Below are 5,734 nucleotides of genomic sequence, written 5' to 3'. Positions count from 1 at the left end.
TCTATTTTCTTAAAGAAATATGAGGAACTGCATCAGTAGATATTCTGGAATTCATGGGAGCCATATTCTGGAATTCGGCTAGAGTTCAACTACGAATTTGCATGTAGTTAATGGCACATTTTATAATCAAGCCTGATGTTCAACCTAAATACACTATTACCTCGTGAGCATTGCATGGATGTCAAAGTACAGAAACAAGAAACGACCATGTAAGAAAAAACATCCTCTCAAATGGTCCCTAAAGTGGCTTTATTAATTTACCCCATGGAAAGAGATCCTAGTGACACCACTGTAAAAATTCCAGCGGAATAGACAAAAAAGCAATAATCTATTCGAAGAATTGCTTCTTCAAGATCATTGGACCTCATTCGTCCAAGTAGATGTGATTCAACTTTTTTCTCAAACTGACTGGTCACAGGAACTTTGAGAACAACCCTATGTATGAGAGGGTGCAACTATGTGTTACACCAAGTTTCTTACCATGGAATCGGATGATTGCATGAAAGCAGAAACCACCTTACAACCGCGATGACAACAACATCAAGCAGAGAACATCACAAGCAATGACATTTATCAATCATGTAATTAAGTGTTCTGTCCTGAAAATAACTAAGTTTATTACAGTCGCTCACTTGTGAACTTCAGCCCACATTTCACACTTTCCTTCCAAAGCCTCCTTCTATAGGGTAGCAACCAAAGCAGGGCAGTCCAAAACCAGTTTTATTTTCTAATATTCCTACTGGAATGGAAGTTTTCAAGCAAATGTTTGATAGCTGACTCCTCTCTCTTAGGCACCGCCATAAGAGATGCCATGCCCACATGTAAGGCATCCAATTTGTCAGCTAAAAAAGACTGAAGAACACCACGAGCCCCATCAGTAGCTACCTGTTAAATATAAATTATCATTATATCAACCAATTAAAAAGACAATCAAATACTCAAACTGATGTCACATTTACAATTTGTTAGCCATGTATATGCCGTTGGAATCTTCCAACCAGGCTAAAAGATGCCAGATCTAACAGCTACCAAAACTACTACTTTCATTGATCACATTCATTCCCTGCTTTAGAAAAATGAAAAACACCAGATCCAATAGAAACTATTACCAATGTTGTTGCCCACTCATAAATTCTTAGATTTCCTGATTCAACAGCATTGGCTTTTCGATTTTATTTCTCTTCAATCTTCTCTTCGACTCCAGTCTGAGGAGACATTTTTTTTTTCGTTTCTTCTAATGACTACAACAAAGCAGAAATAATAAATGAAAAAGAAAAGTATTCTTCATAGTTGCTTAGTCAAACTAAATTGCGAAATTCAAACGACACGCATTGTTTAGGAGCATCTGATTTCTTCAAAACTTTCATGGACAGCTCATTTTCTAATCATACACAAATAAGTGTATTAGGTACATTGAAATTATATAGTAGACGAAGACACCATATTTTAATAAATAGAAATAAAAAGGTGCAAAAGTATAGGCTTGAACAATTTTTCTGCAGGAAAAAAGAGAGAGAGAGGGAGCCTATATTTTCTATATAAAGCTTAGTTTAAATCTCCAAATGAAAGGAACAACATCTTAATGAAGTCATCCAACAACAAAAGAACTCTCTTGAGTAACTGGCGTCTTAAAAAATATGGCTTAAAACTGGCAGAGAAGCAATAAAAAGTAAAATGAAATCATTTTATCGACTTTTATACCAACCTTTGTCTACAAGTACATGCATAGAAGTTATTGCATGAGCATAAAGACTACCAAGAATTTAGAAACACAAAAAGCTTGAAAAGCATCTGCTTAAACTTGCCTGTTACTTAAAAATATCGAGCAAAAAAAGATGATTCAAGAAAAATAGAAGAGAGCAAGGGAAAGAAATTTAAATGAGTATCTCACTGAGTTAGGAAAAAAATCAGTTCATATTTAGAATTTAAATTTGCTTAAACTTGTAGTAGTTGTGATGTTGTTGTCAGCATATGGTGCAACTAATAATCACATATTGAGGAAACCAAAGCAGTATTTCCATGCCAAGCCTTTCTAAAATGACCGAGATGAATCCTCATCTTAATTTTATGGGAAAAAGATTTTAAGGTCTATGTGAGTTCAAAGAATCAATTGAAGCTAAAGCTCAAGCAGTTCAATGACTGAAAAAAGAGAATTTTTGGTTTACTCACTAAGGTTAGCTTCAATATGCCGAAGCCGGATGCAAAGTTTGTTCCCTCACATTTTAATGTTCAAATGGATTTGAATCAAATTTGTCTTCTTATAGAACGTAGTGCTTCTATCTTTCTGTTGCAACTAAGAGTACCAATCAGGTTTGGGGCTGAGAATCGATTGGCACAATCTCAGACGAACAGGGACTAAAGTATACCAGGAAAAAGCAGGAAAAAGGAAGTTGGCTATTGAGTTGTCTTTTGTTGGAACTCACATTCAGAAATGCGATAGTTTTGATTCTCCACTTCCACTTGGTCTATCTTTTGTTAAACCTATATTGTTACAGAACATTGAAGCCGATGTGGGGAGCTGTGAGAAGACTACATTACAAAATTCAATTAATTTTCAAGCCAAGCAAGATAAAACTTAGTGGAAGAGAGTAGGCATCCCATATAATTTCAAAAACCATTAAAGAGGCAAACCTATGAAATGCGTCTTTTACATGCTTAGAAGCTTACTTTTATTGGCGACTGTGCTAAAGAATTTTTTCATGTGTATATAGGCATGAATAGGATCTAGGCTGGAAAATAAAATAAATTACTTTTGGAGAAAATGTGTGTGAAGGGAAAAATATTGCTCCTAAATTAATTTTTATGTGTGCAATCTGAAACTATTTCCTTTAGAACTCAACAACCTGAATCTACTTCCTTTAATACAACAGTAAAATACTTCATGGTATTCTATTTATATTGATACTGAATTACTTTTATGTATGCAATCTGAAACTACTTCCTTTAGAGCTCAACAACATAAAACTACTTCCTTTAGTACAAAAGTAAAAAACTTCATGGTATTTTATTTATATTATTATTTATAATTTAAACATAATTTAAAGACGGAATTAAAAAAAAAATTGGTTATAAAAGAAATGGTGCATGATTAAATGGTGGCGTTATATGACAGATTGAAAAAAATAGAACATATTAAAGAGAAGAGAACCCCTAAAATGACCATTTAAAAAACAGAGAACCCCTAAAATTTGGAGAGAAGTTATTGCTTTGCCAATATGAGGAAGAACGCATGGCATGATAAGAAGACACCTCGATAAGATTTTTGGTCCATTTTGGCATATTTGAAGCAAATTGGGACAACATGATTGCTTGACTTATAATAACTCGTTCTAAACAAAGTTAACATACTTGTTAAAATCTTGAACTAATCTATGCACGTAAATATAAGTAATAGAATTTCGAAAGGGAAATGTTATCAGCACTACTGTATTTTGATGAGGGCACTCCTCATTTTATTAAAAGTGCCCACACCATAGGATGATCCAAACAATCCATTGGATGGACCAAAGGCAACATAGGTTGTGCCCCAAAAATCATTTCCATAGGTTGATCCTAACCCTCCGGTCTGAATGTTAGAGGGTTGATTCTAACCCTCTATAGATAGGAAGATTAGGATCAACCTATGGAAATGTTTTTTGGGGCACAACCTATTTAGGCTGTGGCCCATCTTATGGACGGTTTGGATCATCCTATGGTGCGGGCCATACCGTACTTTTAATAAAATGAGGAGTGCCCTCATCAAGATAAAGTAGTGCAGATAACATTTCCCTTTTGAAACTATGATCTCCTACGTGTTGAGGCAACTTGGGATATAAATTGCTCTAAATAACAACCAATAACAACTGATTTTTTTTAACAACTGGTTGCTACTAAAATTTTCTCTCACCTTGAAATTAATATAGGTTTGTCCTGCGTGAACTCTCACATATTAAAAATGATTTGGGTAGCTACTCAATGTAAAAATGGAGTGCAAAACAAAAGCATTTTTTAGAGCTCTCAAACTGAATAGAAATATTAGGCAGCCCATCCCTACCATGGATTTGGTTTAACCACAGTAGGACCAAATTCAAATGAATCATGCCCACTTGGAAGAAATAGCTCAAAAGTACTGTCCTCCAAATTGAATGTATTGAAGAGCTCAGCTTACCATCCTTGAGGAAAAACTCTTACCATCCTCAAGGAAACAGATGCAATTCTGTGTGAACTCCAAACCCAATGAGTTCTTAGCCTTGGAGATAGGCAGGGGAGTCCAAACTCGAGGACAACTTTCGTTTCTAGAAAGAAAGCAGACATGAAACATACCCAAAACATCCTATTGTATTTGTAAAAAATCATACTCTGTTTGATTTGAAATTTAAAATCTCAGTTCATGGAATGCACTGAAATTTCAGTGAAATTACCCCAAAAAAATGAATTGGTTTTCATCATGATCAACCTAGCTAAGTTGCTCAGATATATTACCATTTGCTTGTTCATTTTCCAAGCTCTGACTAAATTACTCTAAATAATAATCAATAACAACATTTTCAGAAGAAATAATCAATAACAACTAATTGCTATTAAATTCATCGCTCGGCATGAAATTAAGATCATGCCGCTCATATGTAAACTTTCCCACATACAGAAAACTGAAATTTATTCACTCATAGTGGACACTGGAATTTATTCACTCATAGTGGAGAGAGGTAATTGAACTGAGTAACTTTGAAGTGAAAAAATCTAATATGATCATGCACATTAGAAAGTGAACACATGAATACCATCAGATATTTAACACATGAATTTTTTAATGGAATATTTAACACATGAATAATATCAGATATTTTATGATAGGCACATATCCCATTATACCTCTTTAAGTTCCTCTAAAACAACTTTTGAGGCATCACTCTTGCTCAAAGAGATCATCTAGTGTCAACCTTGGAACATGAGCTCAGACCACTGAAAATCAAAGCAGATATAGCATTAAAAAAGGGGGAGATAAACATTTACATGACAATTTTCTTTCTTGAGCAACGGCACATAAAGAACAACAATTTTCCTAAGCAATTGTTATCTTAAGGACACTTAAAACATTGTTATCTTAGAACCAATATAAACTCAACGGTTGGGCACTTATAAAACACATCCTACCTTCAATTCCATCTTCAATCCCTTCTAAAGCAAACACAAAACACAGGTGAACCGTGTCTCCTAGAATTTCTCTTTTAATTAATGGAGACTAATAAATATTTACAATCATTTCATCCAATTATGGAAGCCTTCTCCTGTAAATGCTTTGAATGAAATTTCAGAAACTGATTAAGAACTGGAAACCGAAAATCAACTGAGGAGGTTAGAAATAGTCCTTACCGTGTAAAATTGCTTTGGATGAAATTTCAGAAACTGATTAAGAATTGTTTTTGCTTTGACTTCATAAGGAATTGGTGCCTTCTTATCTTGATCAATATTTGCTTTCTACATATGACAGGAAACTGTCAGCATTTCATCTAATCTACCAATTACAATTGAAAACACGTGGCTGACATGCGGAAGTTTTTTTTACACGTCTCTTCCTGTGTGGGCAACCCAGCAATGAAATGGCGAAAATGGCCAGGAGAATTCAGGACGTAGCTGGAAGATTTAGAAAAGAAGGGTAGGGAATTTCGGTGAAAGATGGTTGATGAACTTTCAAGCTTTTAGGCTTTTAGAATAGAAATGGATTGGCATGTTTATGGTTAATTTAGAGGGTACT

The 5,734-nt window shown here is 34.5% G+C and overlaps 1 long non-coding RNA gene across 1 annotated transcript; it reads right to left on the bottom strand.

Annotated features, from left to right (window-relative positions):
* Positions 1–542: 542 nt before the first annotated feature.
* On the bottom strand, positions 543–5,509 carry LOC143864797 (uncharacterized). Its single transcript, XR_013241359.1, has 3 exons — positions 5,353–5,509; positions 4,852–4,941; positions 543–885 (listed from the first exon to the last, which is right to left on the bottom strand). It is a non-coding gene; the product is annotated as an uncharacterized LOC143864797 (long non-coding RNA).
* Between the last annotated feature and the right edge of the window lie 225 nt (positions 5,510–5,734).

Source organism: Tasmannia lanceolata, unplaced genomic scaffold (genome assembly GCF_043159265.1).
Source record: "Tasmannia lanceolata isolate RefF3 unplaced genomic scaffold, GAP_Taslan_0.1 ptg000054l, whole genome shotgun sequence".
Lineage (NCBI taxonomy): Eukaryota > Viridiplantae > Streptophyta > Magnoliopsida > Canellales > Winteraceae > Tasmannia > Tasmannia lanceolata.
Note: the sequence above shows the minus strand (reverse complement) of the source record. Positions and strands in the feature narration are given on the sequence as shown.